Below are 20,473 nucleotides of genomic sequence, written 5' to 3'. Positions count from 1 at the left end.
ATGTTTCGCTCACACAAAGTGAGCACAGTGCTCCTGTGGCTGTTAGGAGACCTGCATGAGATGATTTCCCACAAAATGCTGTGATCTCCCCATTAGTCCTGCTTCCCTCGCCATTGACGGCACAAGTTCCTAACCCACCACATTCCCATTACAACTCTCTTTCCCTTCAGTTGACATGGAGATCACCTCCTCCTGGGGTCCTCTGTCTCCTCCATTCCATCTTCATTCACAGCCAAGTGCTAGCCAGCCTAACGGATGATAGCTTACTTTTATGGATTAGCCAGAAAAGCAGAGCGATTCTCGGAGAAAAGCCGGCGAGCTGTGTTTTGTTTATGGCGTGCACTATAAATCCTTTCTGCCAGCCTTCCTCATTCATCACTTCTTAATTCCATTATTGTGCCTAGAACAAGCAGAGCACACTTCCAAACAGTCCCTGGGGACTTTCGGGGCCTTCAAATGGGTTTTCGAGCAGTGGTAGAGCATGAGGAATTTTACAAATGTTTAAGTACCTCGGTGTGGCTAGAAACATGCTGTGTTCATCACCATTAGGTCAGAGCACATCCTAATTAAGGTTGTCTGGATTGGTTTTTTTTTTTCCCTTGACTGGAAATTTGATAGGACAGAGAACTAGAGACCTGTGAGGACACACCAGATGACCCAAGAACATTATTCAACTTCTTTAATATGTTTAAAAATGACATGGTACAAACTAATAGTGCATGTGCGTGGGTGTGTACGTGTGAGTGTGTGTGTGTGAAATGTTGATGATTAAAACAGGACTGTGGAGATCACAGCATACTTTTTAACTATGGGGGGGGTAGAGATAAGGGATGGTGGTATTACTCAAACTACAGCCTCAGGCAGAAGAATAAAAAAGTAACAAATCTTCAGAACCCAGAGCTTGGGTAGATGGCAGAGAAGCCATATATGGCGGCTGGTGAACAGACTAGGAGGATTGTTCATTTTCACACAGCTGGAAGCAGATGTCCAGTTCTCCAGCTGCAGTATCACTGGCACACCCAAGGTGATGACAAAATTTGAACCCTCACAGTGGGCCTGCCTTTTCCCCCTTTCCTGAAGTATGTTGTTTCTCTTGAGAAGACTCTTCATCAAAGGCAATGGTCACCAAGTTACTTAATTGCAGTTTAACAAAACCAATTAGTTGAAACAACAACAACAAAAAAATAATAAAGAAAAAAGAAAAAACAGAGGTTAGATGACAAACCTTCCTCTGAATCCATTAGTGAGGAGAGAGGCTGGGATTTGAGGCTTCGTGGCAATTTTGATGACTGTACACCTGATAGTCCCCTTCAGATTCCCGAGGTCGTGTCTACACAGAGCAGGCATAGCTATTCCTAGGGCTATGCCTAAAGCCTTGCACCCCTTTGGAAACCATGGTAGCCACCAGGGTAGAAGCGAAGACACCTTAGTGCACACCTTTTTCTTGGCTCCATCCCAAGACTGTCTCCAACTGCCAGAGTCAGATCCCACACCTCTATCCACAGCTGACCCTGAAGGAAAGTGGCAGACAGATTGCTCAGTAGGAAGGGTCCATTAGAACCCTGAAATCTGGATGGACCATGGAAAAAGATGCTCAGTTTGCTCCTGAGCCTTCGGCATGTTATGGCATCTCCACGAACCCTGGCTCTAACCCCATCCTCATCTGGAGACTCTGAAACACCTAGCTGGCTGCCTCCCACTGGCTTCTCTACCCCATTACCTTCCAGAAATTCCTTGAAGTTTGGCACAGTAATGTGACTCCGCTTATTCTAGCAAGTGAACTTCCTACAGAAAGTTAAAATTAAATTGCAGCAAAGATGTTCACTTTAGCATTACCTACTTTGAACAAAAAAAAAAAAAAAAAAAACATGGGACAGAGAGGCTTGGTCAACAATAGATGTCTTGTTAAAGTAGCAGTGGAGAGGCCTTATGCAGAAGGGAGAAACGGGGAGTTCATTGCCATGGAAGAGACATAGAAGAACACCAAGCACAAAGCTAAACTTTGTGATGGCCACAAGTGCTACCAGAAAGTGGTGGATAGGAAACAGATCCGTTAGACACAACAGGGTACGGTTTTTGATTTGTATCTCTTTAGCAAACCAGCTTGTAATATGACGTGAGCATGGCAATGGTTCAAATCATGGTATTCTACTTTGAGTTCAGTTTTTCTCCAAATGGTTACATGTGGAGAAAACCAGCACTGCTCTGAAGTGCTCAGACTGTGCACTGGTATAGTCGGCCCTCACCAGCACCCTAAATGCAAACTTGTATTTTTCATTGGGATACTTGATTAGATGAGCTTTCTCAACCCATGCACGTTTTAAACTTTATTTTGGTAGGAACAATGCAATTATACTCTCCAGTGTGTGGTAAATTTTCAGAGTCCATGGATTGACAGGACACTGAGGAGGGGGGTCCGTGTGTCCGCATCAGGAGAACTGGGCCCTCTGTTCAAACAGAAACAATGATGACATCAGATTCTTGCACATTGTCAAGATTTCCCATTACCGACAATGGGCACTGCCTTTCAGAGGTATAAAAGTGACAAAGTAGCTACCAAGTGAAGTTAGCTTCCAGGAGGAAACAATACTTCAGGGTTTAGTTGGTGAGGTTTCAGGAGAGAAAAAGGACACTCACTTGAAGGAAGAAAAAAATGTACAGGAGATAACAGGGTCTCTCCTGCCTTTACGTTTGCATTTTAAGCAAAAGCCTTTATCTTCTCTCATTTATTTATTTACTTATTTATTCTCCCTACATCCCTATCTCTGGGCTTCATCCCTCCTCTCCTCCCAGTCCCACATTTATAAATCCCTCCCCCCATTATCACTCCCCTTCTCTGAGGAGAAAGGGAAGCCTCCTTAGAGTGCTACCCTACCCTATGACATCCAGTCACCATAGGCCTAAAAATAACCTCTCCCCCACTGAAGCCCAACTAGATAATCCATTTAGGGAAAAGGTGAGCCAATGGCAGGCAACAGAGTCAGAGACATCCTCTGCTCCAATTGTTAGGAGACCCATAGGAAGACCAAGCTGCACATCTGCTCCAAATCTGTAGGGGCTGTAGGTCCAACGCCTGAATGTCCTTTGCTTTGTGGTTCAGTTTCTGTGAGCTCTCATGGGCCCAGATTAGATGACTCTGTATGTCTTATGGTATCCTTGACCCATCCAGATTGCTCAATCTATCCCTTACTCTTCCACAAAACTGGAGCACAGCCTGGTGTTTGGCTGTGGGTCTCTGCATCTACAGCTGGACATCAACTCACCCATAAAACCTTCAACCCAAAACTTGTTCTACCTACAAGATGTTCAGGGATAAAGATGGAGCAGAGATTGAAGGAATGGCCAGCCAATGACTGGCTCAACTTAAAACACATCCCATGTAAAATAGCAAATCCCTGACACTATTAATGATACTCTGTTATGCTTGCAGACAGGAGCCTAGCATCACTGTCTCCCAAGAGGCTTCATCCAAAAGATTTTACTTTCACTGAAAGCATATGCACTCAAGCTTCCCCAATGGTCTAGGGAAATCACCAACTCTTCAACTTTAAATAAAGCCTTTGGCCTGCCTTGGGCATTGTGTTGAGTCAGACCCATCTGAAGATTAGTTTCTTTAGCTGAGCAATCTCTTGACACTCAGAGAAACTATATAAAGCAGAAATACGTTGGGGGAACAAAGAGTAATGCAAAGCCCTACTTCAGATTGCTGAGCAGAAGCAAGGAGAACATGGGAACTGGAATTGATCTGTACTTCACCCAAATACTCATTTTTCACAACTGTACATTCCTTTTTAAAAAGCCTAACTCAAGCTCGCCACCAACGAGGGTACCAGCTTTTCCTCTTACAAGATGTGACGGTCACAAAGCACATTTGTATTTGGATAATTCCTCAAGCAGCCTTCAAAAAACTCCCACATTCATCGACTCATTTCTATACTCAGATCTCAGTTTTGAGGCTGGCAGGAGAGGTGCAATCTTAAATAATCATCAGGATCCATTCTTGATTTCCGAGATAAGCCTTTCACCATCTAGTTCCATCCTAGCCATATAACTAAACTTCCTACAGAAACCAGCCAGAGAGAGCCAAAAACAGAAAGAAAACGGAGCCTAGAACAGACTGATAATTATAGAACTGTTATTCTCACAGGCCACCGTCTTGAGATATTCCAAGACAACAAACATCAAAAGGGGTTTAGAGAATTGTTGTCCAGTGGGAGACAGGGATTCCCTCTCAAAGCATGAAAGGAAAGCTCTCCCAGTAGGACCCTGTCTTAGTTAGGGTTTTACTGCTGTGAACAGACACCATGACCAAAGCAACTCTTACAAGGACAATATTTACCATTTAATTGGGGGCTGGCTTACAGGTTCAGAGGTTCAGTCCATTATCATCAAGATATGAACATGGCAGCATCCAGACAGGCATGGTACAAGAGGAGCTGAGAGGTGCACCTCTTGTTCTAAAGGCAGCTAAGAAAAGACTGGCTTCCAGGCAGCTAGGAGGAAGGTCTTAAAGCCTACACCCACAATGAAGGACTTCCTCCAACAAGGCCATACCTCCTATTGGTATCATTCCCTGGGACAAGCATATTTGAACCACTACAGATCCCATTTCAGGACCCATGACTTTTGGGACCTGGATGTCATCCCTAGCACAGTTATTGGGCCACCACATAAGGAGTCAAGTTTAAAGGCAGGAAAACCACGAGAGTTACAAATTGCTAAGAGAATAGTCTCCTTCTAGACTTCTGTTATCTTCTGTTCTTACCATAGAAGTATGCTGAGCCCAGAACCTTTCTACACTAAGTGTCCATATTGGTGCAGATAGGCAGGAAGGGGAAACCCTTAAGGAAGGGTTTGCTGTCACAGAAAAAGCCTGAGATGCCCAGACTCACCTCTTACAGGTCTCCTTCACAAGCCATGAGCTACTAACAGGGTCTACAGCCACTCCTAGAACTGAAACCAGACTGGAAGATCCTGAATGAATCCCAGTAGCCTGGCTGATGCACACAGAGAAGCACGCAGTAGGTCTGTATAGCCTCTGGCATGCCAAGGGTCAGTGGCACACAGTAAACTATCATATGGTGTAAAGGAAAGTTCCGGTGCTATTGGGGATGGAAACCAGGGCTTTGCCCATGTCATGTAGTCAATTGCCTGAGCTCCACCCACAGTCCAAGGATGGCTTTTAGCAGATCATCAGAGGAGAGATCAAACAATTATTTTTCAAGTATGCGCAAGGACAAATAGAAATAAGTAGTAAATGGTGTACATGCTGTGTCAGTTAATGAGAGAGAAAAAACACAAACCAAGGGTATAACCTGAGAAATGAAACTAGACACCTGATTGAGATGATACTGTCTGAGTTAATAAAGGAAGGAAATTAAAAATGCCATCACATAACTTGAAGGTCTTTTACAGCATTCAAGAGTGGAAACAGACCGTAGATCTTTGCAGAAGTTAAGATAAACAAAAATGTGTGCTAAAGAAAAATAGGATCAAGAGGTGAATGGGGGCTTAGATGTGACATCAGACGTCTAATTCCAGCACTCGGAGGTAGAATCAAAAGTCAGTACAAGGCAAGCTGGAATGAAGTAAGACCCCTGTCTACAGAGCAGAGGTGGTGGTAGGGGGATTGAAACAGGAACTTACATTCACAAGGTCAGAACTCATGCATTATGGCTGCATTGATACAAGATAAATAAATGAATTAAAATTAAAGGCCCTCAAATGTAAGGAAGACCTAGCCGACCTTGAGTTGGGAAATTTTTAATCAATCAAGCAAAAGAAGCAAGAGTGATAAACACTCATTGAGGTGGTGAGGAAAACACCCCTGAGAAGTACTGCACAAAGCAGGAGCCTCAGTCAAGGGCCGTACTGCTGCAGTAAACATCATGACCCAAACAGCCTGGGGAAGAAAGGGTTATTTCATCTCACAGCTTGTAGTTCATCATCCAGGGAAGTCAGGGCAGGAACTCCAGGGAGGAACTGGGAGGCTGGTACAGAGGCTATCATCATCATTGAGGAGGGCAGCTTCTTGCTTGCCCTCCATGGCTTGCTCAGACTGCTTAACCTATAACACCCAGGAGCACCTGGCCAGGGATGGCACTACCAGTAGTGACCTGGACCCTTCCACATCAATCAATCAAGAAAACATCCTAATGCTTTCTCAAAAGACCAATCTGATGGGGGCATTATTTTCAATTTCCCTCTCCCAGAATGACTCTAGTGTGTGTCGCGAGTGGACGGAAAACCAGCCAGCACATAGCAGTATTTGCAACAAGCCTTTGATGGAATATATTGCATCACTAATTCATACAGAAAAGGCAATATTAGACTAGACAAAAGATATAAATAAAATTTTAGAAACACGAATGACCAAAGACACTTAAGAAATTCATCCAAATGCAACCTGACAATTTTTAAATTAAAAAAAAAAAGGTTTATTTTCTTCCCATCACAGTGGTGCTGATTCCTCAATTATACCTAATCCGTTTTGGCAGTAAAACTAACTTCGATATCCAGCTCAGAGGTAGGCAAGTCCATAGAACCTCGCTGGGGAAATTTGACAATAAGTATTAAAAAGGTAAGGCTTAATGCAGCTAACTGCTCTACTTCTATGAAGTTACCACAAGAATTAATTAAAGACACATACAGAATCTGATTTATGAAGGTGACGATCAAAGAGTGAGCCAAATGTCCCAAAACAAAGGTAAATATTATAAAATATTGTATGACAGATAACTACACAGTCATTGGCAGACAGAACACTAGTCAACAATATGGAAAAATATATATATATACAGAGTAATAATAAGAAAATGGCAGTTTTAAACAAGAACATAAAGGATATCACATTCATAAATAGAAATACTTGTACACATGTATTGGTGTTCATATCTGTCATATAAGTCTAGGGAAAATGTATTGAGGGACTTACATTGTCTAATTCAGTGGTTCTCAAACCTCCTAATGCAGCAACCCTTTAATACAGTTCCTCATGTTGTGGGGACCCTCCCCCAACCGTAGAATTACCTTGTTGCTTCTTCATAGCTGTATTTTAATACTATCATAAATTGTTGCGTAAATATCCGATACATGGGGTATCTAATATGAACCCTCCAAAGGGGTCAAGGCCCACAGGTTGAAAGCTGTTGATCTAATTGCAAGTGATTTGAACTTTCTTACGTCCTTGATTTTTCTAATTTTTTTTAGACAGAAGTCATTCCATAATTAGGGAGGAAAGACTCACCATTTCCTCAGTTCATTGCACCGGATAGTCTTGCCTGAGTCTCATCCCTCTGAATGGAAGTGGGAAGTGCCAGCCCTCCATTGCTGTCTCCAAACTCAAATGGTGCACTGCGAGTCAGAGAGCAAAACCCTGGACCTTAGCAGCATGCACAGGGAGGAACCTTGGGGAGGTGCCTTGCTGGAGACTGTGCTCAAAGCCTAAACCCTGAAGAAAATGGGCTCTGCCATGAATTGTGCAGAAAGGAATGAGCCGTACAGTGTATACACCACAGCACATACAAGACAGAGTTACTATGACCTCTGTCTGTGTGATCAACAGACTTGTAGGTCTGCCCCCTGGTTGTTTCCCCCATTCTCCCTTCTCCCTCTCTTTCCCCCTTCTGGTCTGCAGGCTAGTCATATCCCTTAGCAGAGTGGAAAACAGTCTCACTGGCGCCTTGATGACAGACTTCTGGCTTCCAAGCTGCAAGGAAATGTGTCTCCCAAGTCCTGCATTCTGCTTTGTCTTGCTTCCCCAGCCCAGCTGAGCGATACATATGCCATCTATCTAAACTGCATGTTCTCTTAGATGCTTTTTTTATGTACTCAGAAATCAATCCATCCTTTAAAACACGGTCTCAGAATTCCTAGAATTAGGTTACCTTGGTTTTGTTATTGTAGTTGTTGCTGTTTTCTGAAATATTATCTTTTAAACCATTTGATATAAGAAATATGTCCTTCATGAGTCATATATTGGGGCTGGATAAGGGCACAGGTATTTGGGTTGGAGAAGACCATGGATGGAGGGGTGTACTGTATCATAATTGTATAAACATATTTGAACAGAATCCAAACTGCTGTCTGCAAGCACAAGCGACTATGTCGGCACATTACAATTTTAAATCAAAGTCTTGCAATTTAAAAAATTAAATCACCACCAAGACATGGAGAAAGGATGTTTTTTCTGTGGCATGTCTGGAGATAAATGTGTTTCCATGATGTCTGTGCATTTTGAGCAGTCAGAAGAGAGGTAGAAGAACAGGCCCATCTAGGCCTGCTTTTCTTGTGCTATTGTGGGGGGGCACAAAATTATATTATCTGCTACAGAGTAGATAATATAATTAAGTGCCCTTACAGAGCACTTAATGCTAGAAAGGATGGATGATTAAAGGAAGAGAAGCCAGGCCGTTTGGAAGAACAAAGCCCCTGGATTCTAAAGTTCTAATACCAGCCGGCCCTGTGCTGCAACCTTCCAGGGATACTTGGTTTCCTTGAGAAAGTTCATAGCTGGACTACAGGGAAACCTTAACATTGCATAAAAATACCACCTCCCAAATAAACCCTTCTGTGACCATAGGCAGAAGACATGTTTGAGTGAAGTTCGGTCTATAAAAATTACTCCATAATTAAAGAATATTTGCTCCATAAGGCAGTGTGCTACAAGCTACAACAGTTACTCCAATAACCAAAAAGAAGTCTGCAGAATCAGTGGGCTCACGTGTGCTGCTCAACCTGTCTGATGGCCTCTTCCCTGTCTGATGGCCTCTTCCCTGTCTGATGGCCTCTTCAGTTCTATAACATTTTCACATTAGAGTCTGTCTCCTTTTACCCTATTATTTGCAAGCTTCAATGTGCTGTATAAGTACTCCCAAATGGAATTCTGTTCTTACAACTAAATCTTTCCGTTCCTCGTTATTTTAGTAGTCCTGATCCATTTCCATAATGCACTTTTAAATAGTCTTCACAGACCAGTTTTCTACAAATGCCCGCTAACTGTTTAAGTAGCCAGATGGATCAGATGACAGGGTAAAACTTAAGTGGGCTGCACTTTAAACAATACATATATTACATTATATACATATATGGATAAAACACGATAGCTCCTTGTCAAGGAAATTACTCATCCTTCAGAAAATTATGTTTTAAAAGACACATTACTTGCCTACACTTGAAATGTAACTACATTTAAGTTTTTTACTGGAGAAGGAGAAATACCTCTTCCTGGGGGCAAGCGCCCAAACTGGCTATCTAATGCCAAGTGTTCAGCCCTGAAATCAGATCCATATAAATAAAACTAAATGACTCAGCAGATTTATGTTTTTATATCTTTAGGATATATATATATATATACACATATGAAAAGAAGCCATGATTTTGAGAGGGAGTATGGAAGAAGATGGAGGAAGGAAACGGAAAGGGAAAGATGAATGTAATTGTATTTTAAATTAAAACAATAAAGAAAATTATGTTTCTGTTACTATTAAAACAACTTATACACATAGATAGCATTTACTATCTACAAAAAGAGGCTGGCAACTTTTATGAAGAGAACTTACCAGTACATGAGAACAAGAAAGAGGTAATACTGCACCTCTTCCCCCTGGTGCCAACCACCACTTCTACACACAGACGGAGTTGAGCTAATTTTATATACAAAAACACTACAGCACTAAAGTGTGTCAGAGCTGGGAGCCTGCCCACCATTAGCACTAAGTTCTAGGGTCCTGCTCTGATACCAAGAAAAAAATTAGGTTTCATGGTACTGTTTAACTAAATGATGGGGAAACAGGATTTTCCCCCTTTGAATCTCATGCTGCCGAGTCTGCAAACAGAGTTAAGCATTCAGAAGCATCTTTTCTTTTTCCAGCAACACTTGTTTTGGTTAACACTGCTTTTCAGACCCTCAGAGAGAACCTGCATACACTACCAGCTGCAACTCCATAGCTGACAGCCCATGCATGTGCCACCTGCTTTGCAAATTATCCATTTGCCTACTCCAGTCTCAGCTTTTAGTCTTGTTTGCAGGTTGCTTTGAATTATCATAAGATTCAAGAAAAAAATGGAGAATTTCTGAAATAATTCCTTTCTCTAGGCAGGTGGCTCAGTAAACAATCGTTTTATTTAAGCCATACTCCCCAGATGTATACACATGTCCCTCTATGTCCGTCAGCTCTCTTGAGGGCTGAATTGGGCACTGGCTCCTGGGTCCCACTTTGGCACCTAACTTTATGGAGGCAGAGCCTATGCAGAACCATGCTGTATCTAAGGTATGGTGTCCCTGGGATACCAGCTTCTGCATCATGGCATCTTTAAAAAGCATTCAGACCTAATCCTGAAAAGGATGACAGTGGAAGGCTTGGAATTCTGTTTCCCACCAGCTTCTGGATGGTCCCTAGGAATAAGGATTCTGACAACCCACAGCATGACTCTGCTCCTTTTCTGACCTATCCGTCCCCCTTGCCCTCGTCCCCTTTGCCCTTGCAGGTGCCATGTCCACGCAGGGAAAGAAAGGTAGATGGATCTCAGGGGATTGCTGGCCAGTAAGTCTAACCAAGATGTCAAGCTCCAGGTTTAGAGAAAGAACCTGTCTCAAAAATAAAAAGAGTAGATGAAAGAAAACATCCAATGCCAACCTCTGCCTCCGCCATGTGCACACATGGGTGCACATACTCACACGTCCATACGATGCAAATTAAAACTTAAAATTCAATTGAAAAGCAACACACGTGTGATATGCAAAAAGAAGGAGGGATACTGGGGCAGAAAGGTAAGCAAGGAGGAAGAGTGAGGAGATGGGAGGGAATAGGAGAAGGCTCAACCAATGCTAAATATGTTAGAAAAATCCATAAGGAAACCTGGTACTTTGTAAGTTAACTAAAATCAAATTCTTAAAAATTACAATTAGTTTGCAGATGACAAGACCCTGATACATCAATTGGACAAAATGTGTTAGAATGAATAATTCAGAACTAATTCAACCAAGTTGCAAGATAACGTGATTAATATCTAAAGCCCAAGTGCTTTGCTAAATACTAACAGTGAACAATCCAAAAGGTTAATTATAAAAAGGAATTAATTTATAGTGGTGTCAAAAATAACATTTAAACATAAGCAGACCCTGAAGTGATAGGAATTTCGATTAGCCCACACCATGCTGGAAAGAACAAAGCTGATATTTCCTAGTTCAATGGTGAAATGCTAGTGACCACATCAGGGTGTCGAAAGGACGGTTAGCTATGAGGTCAAGGGAAGAGAATTGAGACTCCATAAACAAACCCTTCTCTCTCTGGCTGAATGATTCTGGAGGGCACCAAGATAATTCAGCAAAAGTGATATTGAGATAACTAAATACCCACACATGAAGAATAAAGATGCCTTTTTACCTCAGGTCATATGTAAGACGTAACTCCAAGTAGATGCTCAGCCTCCTACGTGCTAAAACTGTGAAACTCTTTGAAAACAAAAAATTAAGAGTAAATACGAGTGACCTGGGACTAGGCAATCACATTTGAGATGTAGCAGTAAAAGCACATATGACAAGAAAAAGAAATAGACAGCTTGATCCGTCTTGTAAAAACTTCACTTCAGGGACACCATTTAAAAATGTCAGAAGACCCAATGTAAGCAGGATGATGCTGGACCCAACTTTATGTCTACCCCAGGCTCACCCTACAGTCAGACCTTCAGCGGTCCATCCTATTCTAACACATCACAGGTCGTGTTGTCTTTGCTTTTATTACTTTCCTTTAATTAGCTTATCAAATAGTTTTATAGTTTAATGATTCCCCAGCTTATATCATGGAATCCTACATAGCAATCTCTTTAGCAAAAGACGGTGTTCTGATGAACCATCTGTATTCTAAAAAGCAGACTATCCAAACCAGACTGCTTGCTTTGAGCTGATGATGTATGAACAAGTCCCGCTGTCTGCAGAATGACATTAAACCAAAAAAGAAACAGAACTGCCCGTCTACCTTGGTGCTTGCCTGTCTTCCTCGAGCACATGGTCTATATTCTATGATTTCTCCTTTGCCCTCATCATTCTTGACACTCTAATTTTCATTCAGAGTTCTTCTCTAAAGACAGCCACAGATAACAATATATAACAAGATATGAAGATAGCCAAGACTCCAGAGAGGTGCCCAAGCATTGTAAGCATGTATTCACATTTTTTTCTCCAAGGGAATAATAACATCTTCATCCAAATGTTACTGGTGACCACGTGATGCTGCAGTACCACATCCGCTCCTGACTAGATGCCTGGTAGGGCTTCCCACTTCTGTTCCTGATTTGTTCTTTCATATAAACGCACTGGACGTTTGAGGAGTAGTGTGTTGGGGTGCAAAATTATGACTTATTTGTTTTCCAGCACAGATAGAGGGTTTAGTTGTCTTCGGCTCCTCTTCTGCTCACTGCAGATGTTCCTTATTAAACACAGTAGCAGAGGGAGGCCACTGTCGCTAGTGCCTTTCTTCTTTGTTGAATTCAGGATCCAGCAAAACTTAATTCCTTAAACACCACCATCTGTTCTCCATCTACTCCTTTCTTCCGGACTCCATCAAGGGGTTTATGTTGACTCCAAGTTACATTTCATCCAGTACTTTTTGCACTGTTAATTTCTCTCAGGTAAGGGTGAAGTTATACACCAAGAAGGGAGGAAATTAACTAATATTGAAACCTACTAATGTTCTTATATTTTTGTTAGATTGAAGTATAACAAAAAATAAACCCTCAGTTTATTTTTTATTGTCTACTTTGCTGAGTCCTGCTCTGCTATTTTGCACCCCCCCCATTTCTAAACCATTAAATGAACATTATACACAGATGTAGATTCACAACACCAGAATCCAAAATACAAGCTATTTAGGGTGAGCTACTATTAGTGGGTCAGGATACCACTCCTCACCCTGCAACACACACATTCTTTCTAGTTATTCTCCTGTGAAATCTGAGTATTCCCTTTCACAAACATCCATGGATTGGCTACTCTCCATCAGTCCTTGTGCCCCCCTACTGGCCAGAATTCCCACAGCCACTAGTTTTAGCTTCTTTTGGCTTTAGTATGTCTAATATTCTGACCTTCAAAGAACCTGGAACTTAGATACAAACAGACTGTCCAAGCAGGAGACTGGAATTGTATTACATCAAAGGCTATTCCAGATTCAATGGTAAAACGATTTACAGAATAGTCTATTTCAAAGAATAAATATATGTAGTGAAGCAAACATGAACTTCATAAGAAAAGTTTAATGAAATATCATTGGTTGTACATAAATTCATCTTAAGATGCTAATTTGATTCCTTAACTATAAAGGTGAAACATAACCACCTTTAACATCTCAATCACCTTAACATCCCAGACATGATATCCATATTTTTAAAAATCTCAATCAACTTTAGCACTCTATATTCATGACACAGAGATTTTGAAAATGCACTTGTGGTGGTTTAATCAGAATGGCCCCCATAGACTCATGTACTTGAATGCTTAGCCCATAGTGGCACTATGAGGAGGTGTGACCTTATTGGAGTAGGTATGGTCATGTTGGAGTAATGTATGACTGTGGGGGTGGGCTTTGAGGTCTCTTATTCTCAAGGTATGCTCTCAGTCTTTACTTCCACCACCTGCAGATCAAGATGTAGAACTCTCAGCTCCTTCTCCAGCACAGCATCCACTTGGGAGCCACCATGCTTCCCACCATGATAATAATAGACTAAAACCTCTGAAACCATAAGCCAGCCCCAATTAAATGTTTTCCTTTATAAGAGTTGCCATGGTCATGGTGTCTCATCATAGCAATAGAAACCCTAACTAAGACAGCATTCAAATCTATAATACTAGATGATGATAAGAAAGATACAAGGACTTAAAATAATGGCCTCAGAATCTGCCTTAAACACCTGTAAGAGGGGCAGTGGACATGAAGGGGCGGGGGTGGGGGGAAGCAAAATATCAGACTCAACAAGCTAGAAAATTTAAAAAAAAACCAGTCAAGATCAAGGAAAGCAGGAGATTAGCAAAATTGATAAACCTCGAGCTGGACTACTGAGTGGGGAAAGGCAGCGTCAATATCAGCCTCCCATACCTACACTCGTCTGAGGAGAGTGTACACTTACTCAAGTGGTATGGAAAACTCCCTGCCAGTCAGTTACAGGACTTAGGATAAGATGAACCAATTGCTTAAAAACAAACTACCAAAGCTCACTCAAGAACCACAGGAAAGCCAAAGACTGGTGCATTAAAGAGATTGAGTCTACGCTTTAAAAGCTTTTCAACAAGGGAAACAGCATCATTATAGAGATTCATCCAAAAATTCCACAAAATATTAAGAAAGGAGGAGAACCATTGCAAACAAATCCTCCAAAACAATGAGAGTGGGGTACATTTCAACTCATTGTGATATAAGCATGTTTGTGATAACCAAACAGACATCACAATAAAAGAAAGTGAAGAAATGATTGTCTTCATATGAGTACAGATTTGAGAAAACTTTGTAACAATTTTAGCAAATCAGCTCTAACAATGGATAAAAAAAGATAATGTATCAGGGCCAAATGGGATTTATCTCAAAAAAAAAAAAACAGGGCAGGATTAGCATTTAAAAATCAATCATAAGAATCCCACATACAGACAGAGAATAAAAAGGTGAGAAGACCTCATAAAAACTACAGTGAATTCAAAAGGAAATCCAGCATAAAATTCTAGCTGAGAAAAAAAAAATAAAGAAAAGCTTTGATCAGAGTAGAAATAGGGGGTTTGGGAGATGGCTCAGTGAGTGAGCACGTGCTACAGAAGTCTGAGGATCTGAGTCCAGGTCCTCAGAACGCAGTACATAAAGACAGGTGCAGTAGTGCATGTCTTCAAACCCCGCACTCCCACAGCAAGATGACAGGAAGTGACAGGAAAATCCTCAGAAACACATGTGTGTGTCATGTATGCACAAATGGTTTAAAATAATCACAACAAAACTAAGTAGTAGACGTAGAAGTAAAACCATCCTCAACGTAAGCAAATGCAGCTATCAAGAGCCTTGGGTTGGTATGCTACTCGGGGTTTAAAGGTTAAAGGTTCCCAAGATGCAGTAACTCCTGGTGTGTGATGCTATGATGGAGAGCGAGAAAAAGACCAACTTCAGACTGCTGATGGAAAGAATGAACACACGATGAACAATGGCTGACCTACACATGAAAATGAAAGTCACGCCTGCAGCGAGTGCCCCAGGGAACTAACCTCTCCACAGTAAGCAATCCCATAGGCAGACTACTATCTGAAGGAAAAGAAGCCAAAAGTGTGTATCAATCAGCTTCAAAAATACAGAATAGGATTAATTATTGATTACTTATTTAGCTTTACCTCATTTTCCAAATGAGTACCAGTTGGGGGAAAAAAATCTAACGCTAATCATAGATTTCTTTACTTCCAGTGAAGCCACCCAAGACTTCCCTGTGCCCACAGGATGCTGACTGGACATACCTGAATTTCTTTTTTTCCCACTGTAAACCTCCATGCTGCGTTGCCAACCCTTGGTAGGAGACAGTGGGTGACTCTCCCATTGTAGAAGTGACACATAAACATGTTTGAGTTTTTTGTTTTTTGGGGTTTTTTTCGGTTTTTTTGAGACAGGGTTTCTCTGTATAGCCTTGGCTGTCCTAGAACTCACTCCGTAGACCAGGCTGGCCTTGAACTCAGAAATCCACCTGCCTCTGCCTCCCAAGTGCTGGGATTAAAGGTGTGCGCCACCACTGCCCACATAAACATGTTTTGCATATTATCATTAGTTAGTAATCTTCAGACTTACAAATTCAAAAGAAAGAAAGTGTATCTCACAAACAAGCTATGTGAAAAGAAACTACCATAGCTTACCTGTAAAAGCTTTTAGACCTTGGTGAGTTAGCAATGCTGCAGCATACAAGAATGATGATGCAAAATTAACTGTATGCCAATGATCAGGAATTTACTTAAAACAAGGTCATTGTGATAGCATCAACATATGAAAACTGAAGAAGTTACCTGACAAAATATGCACAGGAGGAATTAAAGAAGAGCCAAATAATTAAAAATGTATGCCATACAAGGCTCAGTGTTATTCAAATGTCTGTTGACCTATAAATTACTTACAGATCCAGTGCAATTCTAACCAAAATCTGTCATCTCACTTTAAAAAATTAAAAAGATGATTTTAAAATGAATGAGTATGAAGAGTACTTAGAAAAGCCGAAACAACTGTAAGCAAAAAGAGTATATAGAAGGACTTATACTACCCCTTCAGGAGTCACTATAATGGTATAGTAATCAAGAGACTGAAGAATTATATCAATATAGAAAAACAGATCATTGAAACACAGTGGCCAGAAATGGATACACATATATCATAAATTGATTTTTTGACAAAGATGCAAAGATAATTCAGAAGTAAACAATCATAGTACTAACTATAAAACCTAAAAAGTATGACATGAGGGCAGGAGAAATTATAAGGAATGAACTTTTGATACACACAACAATATTAATATACTTTGGATCTGTAACGCATCCCAAAGGAGCATGTGTTAAAGGCTTGGTGTCTAGGTTAATGTCATTGGAAGATGATGTTTAGTTTCATGTCATTGGAAAACTGTGGAGTACATATCAGTGTTTAGGCTGCTAGATGCATTTCCTTGTAAAGATAATAAACCCCAACCTCTTCTTCCATTTTTACATCCTAGCCATGAGGCTGTACCTCATGTTCTCATCATGAATTGCTACCTTTTATGGCCCAAAGACAATAATGCCATGCAGTTATAGAATGGAACCTACAAAACCATGAGCCAAAATAAACCTTCCCCTCATTATAAGCTGGTTTTCTCGGGTATTTCATTACAGTGACTGAAATCTGACCAACATAGATATATATGACTCTGGAGTCAAAGTAGCTGGACCACACACTTTGTGACTATGCCTCGGTCAGATTCTACAGCATGTAATGTCTAGTAACAGAGCATGTCACATATAGGCCAGGCAGTAGAGAGAGAAGAGAGGTAAGGACAGGAATCTAGAGAGGAACAGGTAAGATTTATATATGGGCAATCTTGCTTCCTTATCTATGGCCATGGTTTCATAGATACCAACAACCAAAGTTGGCAGAGGTGAACATTTTAAATAAACAAATTATTGTTTGTCAATATACTTAAATAAAAATAGGGGGAAATGCCTCCCATTTCAGGCAAGAAATGAAACACCTTTTCCAGACTTGTGTAATTTCTAATAAAAACAGCATGAAAAAATATACAGGTCCTGTAAGGACCAAATCTCAACTCATCAGACTTTATGAGAGATCTGTAGACTATTGAATATTTCCAACAAAATCTACCTCTACAATGGCCATATCCTCAGATTCTCAGGTCCAAGTTAGTGACTTTTATGAACTTTCTTTGCCAAGTCTCTTGCCCTTTGGAGTTTTGTGGATACATAAGAATCATGCAGGCAGGCCTGGATCTATCATATGATCACAGAAAGTTTCAGTATAAAAAGTCCAGTATCAGAAAGTGATCACCACTGAAAAGATGGTTCCTTTTACTCCTAATTCCCAAGAAGTAGGGCATGTCTAACCATGATGAATAGAAGGCAGCATACAGGAGGAGTGACCTGGGTTAGTCACACAGCAGGAGAGGGAAGTTCCACGGCAAGAACATTTCTTCAGATTTTTGCAGGAGAAAAAGGATGAGGCGGGATGAACAGGGTTAGCATTTGTAAGCTACAACGATTTCAATGGGCCCTAAGGCACAGGAGCAGTCCCTGGCCATCTGGAACATGACTCTAGGGGGTTAGGAAACCTAGACAGAGCTCACAATATGAGAGTCTGAAAGACTACTGTGGTATACACTCTGGGTTATTGATTGGTACTTGAAAAACAGGAGGCATGGGAGAGATGGCCAATGAGAAGAGAAACCAAAGTGAAGCAATTCTAGTTGTAACATAATTGGTGTGTGTAGCACAAGTGCATAGGGCAGATAGCAAAAGCATAAGGCATACAGAAGGAGTTAGAAACAGGGTTGACAGCACTGTATGGCCACACAGCCCAGCCCAGCCCAGTCCCACTCCACTCTGCCCCATCCCTCCCAGCACAGCCCAGCCCAGCCCAGCCCAGCCCAGCCCAGCACAGCACAGCACAGCACAGCACAGCACAGCACAGCACAGCACAGCACAGCACAGCACAGCACAGCCCAGCCCAGCCCAGCCCAGCCCAGCACAGCACAGCACAGCACAGCACAGCACAGCCCAGCACAGCCCAGTCCTATATTTGATTGACTACTCTTCTGTCAATGTATTGGAAATCCTCTTTGTTTTTTCTTTATCAAGACCCCAAGCACTAAGATCTAATTCTTCCTGGCAGAATAAAGGTACAGTTAACGGTCCCTTTTTTCTCCTTCAGCTCATGGCTTTCTAGTGTCTTTCTTCACCCATTGCCATCAGCCAGCTTTACCAAGCAGTCCACTGTAGCTACGACAGTTTGTCTCTGACTCCCCAAACTCCTCTTTCTTGAGAGGAGTAAGCTTCTTGCTGTAAGGATACAAAGAGAACCATCACAGGTTGCTGGGTAAGGATAGGCACCAGACCTTGTGGGATAAATCACAGGTTTGACCAAGGTTCAAAACCGCAAAAGAATAGGAATCAATAGGAAAGCTCTCTAGGAAATCCTAAGACAACAGTCCATGGACCTCAGCATTGGCTGCATCCCCAGGCTGAGGCAGCAGGAAATGAAGACAGGCATGAGACCAAAAGGTGCAAAGTAAGCCTTACCAAAGCAAGCACTTGGAGGCAGATGACAGTCTGGACTGATCACTGCTGACCTCCAGAACCAGACCAAAGCCCTGGAGATTTGAGTGTTACTTATACTGAGAGCAGCATATTTTGTCACTCTGTGCAGGACACCCCACAGCTTCTTGTCTGAATCTGTGACCCCAAGGTTCCCTGTGAAGATTGGAAAGTTCTGCTAATGGGATCTTGAGCAGGTCCCTTGAAAGCTGAGTGGCCACACCCAGGGTCAAGGTCACTCTAGTGCTGAACACAACTTAGGTGGACATGACCTCACCTCCTTGGGGATAAAAAAATCAGGCTGGGAATAGGTATGGGACAAACAAGTCTAGTCAGACCCCTGGGGGGGCTAAAATAATCTCACATGAATGCTATGTTAATTTACCAATAATAAAACTCCCGTATTTCCCATTCAACTTCATATGTTTCCATGCTTTAACGACAGGCTAAGAGCGTAAGTTGTGCTAAAATATATGATACTGTTATTTTAAAAATGAAAAGTGACCAGATTGTTGGCAATTTCTGATAGTTCAGCTCTATATTCCTTTCCTAATCAGAAAAAAAAATTCATTTTCAGATGAGTACAGAAGTGGGGATGATCTGGGAGGAGATGAGGGCAAGGAAATAGTGAGCAAAATACCTATGGAAAAAATTATTTTCTAAGAAATTTAGAAAGATCATATCTATCTCTAAGATTAAAATAAATTTCCAAAAATGGAAATATGTACATTCTTAAGGAAGCAGATCATAAACATTTATCACTCAGCCATTTTTTTCTGTTTAAATAAGTCTCATATATTCTAAAGATTTAAAAAGAGCTATGAGCAGCCTCAATGGATGGATATATACAGGATTAATCAGAAAAAATAAAGAGATAGAAATGAGCTACCAAGCTGTGAAAAAAAAAAAGAAAAGAAACATTGTGGAAATTTGAACGACTCCCCCCCCCTCCAAGTCTCAAGCATTGGAATATTTAGTTCCCAGTTGGTGGCACTTTGAGGGAAAGCCGAGATGTGGCCTTGAGAGACTTCCAGGTTGGAAAAAAATCATGCCAGTTGAGTTTGCTCTCTGCTTCCAGTGCGTGGTCTAAGATGTGAGCTCTCAACTGCTACTGTAGCCTCCTGCATCCAGGCTCCATCCTAGACTCCAATCATCTGGAAATATACACTGAGCAAACAAAAGAAGGACTGTGAAACTTTCCTTCTAAATGCTGCCTTGGACACAGTGTTTCATCAAAGCAACAGAAAAAAACAACCACCAAAAAAAAAAAAAAAACCAAGACTGTGGTTGGGACCAGGACCCTGGGGTGTTGCTATGACAGACATGACCATGTAGTTCTTAGGAGGAATATGAAAGACTTTGGGGTTTTATGGAAAAGTAGTTGAACACCGTAAGAAGAGCTTAATGCTCTGGTGGGAGCCTGTAAGACTGTGGTGTTGAGGAAGGTGTAGTCTGTGGAGGCCCAGCTCAAAGGGTTCAAAGAAAATAATATTAACAAGTGGGTGGGCTAGGGACTGTTCCCATTATGTTTTGGCAAATAAACAAATGCAAGAAAAAAAAACAGAGTGAGGAGGAAGGAAGGGAGGGAAGGAAGGAGGGAAAGAAGGAGGAAGAAAGGAAGGAAGGGAGGAAGGAAGGAAGGAAGGAAGGAAGGAAGGAAGGAAGGAAGGAAGG

At 41.5% G+C, this 20,473-nt stretch overlaps 1 protein-coding gene across 1 annotated transcript in view; it reads right to left on the bottom strand.

Annotated features, from left to right (window-relative positions):
• The window catches only part of Zmat4 (zinc finger matrin-type 4), a 248,820-nt gene that overhangs the window by 201,701 nt on the left and 26,646 nt on the right, over positions 1–20,473 (bottom strand). The gene's annotated exons all lie outside the window — the stretch shown is intronic.

The sequence above is a fragment of the Grammomys surdaster genome, unplaced genomic scaffold (assembly GCF_004785775.1).
Source record: "Grammomys surdaster isolate TR1022 unplaced genomic scaffold, NIH_TR_1.0 185, whole genome shotgun sequence".
In the NCBI taxonomy this organism is placed as follows: Eukaryota; Metazoa; Chordata; class Mammalia; order Rodentia; family Muridae; genus Grammomys; species Grammomys surdaster.
This window is presented reverse-complemented; position numbering and strand designations above follow the sequence as displayed.